Source organism: Triticum urartu, chromosome 4A, assembly GCF_056163025.1.
Source record: "Triticum urartu cultivar PI428250 chromosome 4A, HENAU_Tu73, whole genome shotgun sequence".
In the NCBI taxonomy this organism is placed as follows: domain Eukaryota; kingdom Viridiplantae; phylum Streptophyta; class Magnoliopsida; order Poales; family Poaceae; genus Triticum; species Triticum urartu.
Genome location: NC_141876.1, coordinates 66,870,350 through 66,872,591, shown reverse-complemented (window position 1 = coordinate 66,872,591; position 2,242 = coordinate 66,870,350).

The following is a 2,242-nucleotide window of genomic DNA, read 5'->3' as shown; positions in this document are numbered from 1 at the left end:
GAGTCTCCGGAATCCTCAAATCTGCAGCCAAACTCATTCTTTTGAATCTATATTCATACTCACAGTTTTTGTTTTGTAGGTCATAGATTTGGGCTTGGAGGTGCTCGATCTTCTCATGTAGCTTGAAGATGGCCTCCTCGGTGTTCTTGGCATCCGGCTTGTAGTTATTAGTGAACTCCGCGAGCATCGTGTGGCTAGCGTTGATTCCATGCTCCACCATCCCTTGACACTTGAAAACTTGTTGCTCCATTTCTTCGAGCCTCGTCTCCATGCTTCCGGTTCCCTTTGGTCCCTCAGCATCGCGGATGTGCAGCAATCCATCACGCATCTCAATGGTTTGAGGGTGTCGCAGCACCTTCGCGAGGTAAGGGTTGATGACCTTCTCGAAGAACTTGTCCTTGGAAGCACTTGGGGACGTCATGATAATCTATATCTGTTAGAAAAATAGCTCGAAACAAGAACAGAGAATATTTGCGTGATATGGCAGTCAAAACCTTCGGGGGAATATATAATGAATTTTTACCGACCAAAATACGTATCGTGCAAGAAAACAGAGTCCGGAAGGCACACGAGGTGCTCACAAGGTAGGGGCGCGCGCCCAGGGGGTAGGGCGCACCCTCCACCCTCGTGGGGCCCTCGTGTCCTTCCCGGACTGCTACTTAATTTTCTATTTTTCTAAATATTCCAAAACGGAGAAATATTGCCTTAAAAATTGTTTTGGAGTCGGTTTACTTACCGTACCACATACCTACTCCTTTTCGGAGTCTGAAACGTTCTGGAAAGTGTCCCTTATGTATTCCTCCGCGGTTACAGTTTCAATAATATTGGTTTCAACATTTATGGGATTACCTGAGATATAATGTTTAATTCTTTGACCGTTTACCACCTTCGGATTTGTGCCTTCGAAGTTGTTGATTTTTATGGCACCGGAACGATAGACCTCCTCGATAACATAGGGGCCTTCCCATTTAGAGAGAAGTTTTCCTGCGAAAAAAATCTTAAACGAGAGTTGTATAGCAATACATAATCACCTACATTAAACTCACGCTTTTGTATCCTTTTGTCATGCCATCTTTTAACCTTTTCTTTAAACAACTTGGCGTTTTCATAAGCTTGGGTTCTCCATTCATCAAGTGAGCTAATATCAAATAACCTCTTTTCACCGGCAAGTTTGAAATCATAGTTGAGCTCTTTAATAGCCCAATATGCCTTATGTTCTAGTTCGAGAGGTAAGTGACATGCTTTTCCATATACCATTTTATACGGAGACGTACCCATAGGATTTTTATATGCAGTTCTATAGGCCCATAATGCATCATCAAGTTTCTTGGACCAATTCTTTCTAGACCTATTGACAGTCTTTTGCAAAATTAATTTGAGTTCTCTATTACTCAATTCTACTTGACCACTAGACTGTGGGTGATACGGAGATGCAATTCTATGATTGACGTCATATTTAGCAAGCATTTTACGGAAAGCACCATGAATAAAATGTGAACCACCATCAGTCATTAAATATCTAGGGACTCCAAACCTCGGGAAAATAACTTCTTTAAGCATTTTTAATAGAAGTGTTATGATCAGCACTACTAGTTGGAATAGCTTCTACCCACTTAGTAACGTAATCAACAACAACTAAAATATGTGTATATCCATTAGAGGCAGGAAAAGGTCCCATATAATCAAAGCCCCAAACATCAAATGGTTCAATAACAAGTGAATAATTCATAGGCATTTCTTGACGTCTACTATTATTACCAATTTTTGACATTCATCACAAGATATGACAAACTTACGGGTATCCTTGAAGAGAGTAGGCTAATAAAAACCGGATTTATTCGCAAAAAAACCCCGGATTGCAATACCTTATGTGCAGTTCTATCTCCCGCGTGGTGTCCTCCATAAGTTTCGGAGTGGCACTTGCGTAGGATCTGTTCCTGTTCATGCTCAGGTGCACAACGTCTAATAACACCATCTACTCCTTCTTTATGAAGATGTGGGTCATCCCAAAAGTAATGTCTCAAATCATAGAAGAACTTTTTCTTTTGTTGGTATGTGAAGCTAGGTGGTATAAATTTAGCAACTATGTAATTAGCATAATCAGCATACCAAGGGGTACTACGAGAAGTACTTGTGACATTTAATTGTTCATCAGGAAAGCTATCATCAATAGGTAGTGGGTCATCAGGAACATTCTCTAACCTAGATAAGTTGTCTACAACGGGGTTCTCAGCTCCTTTTC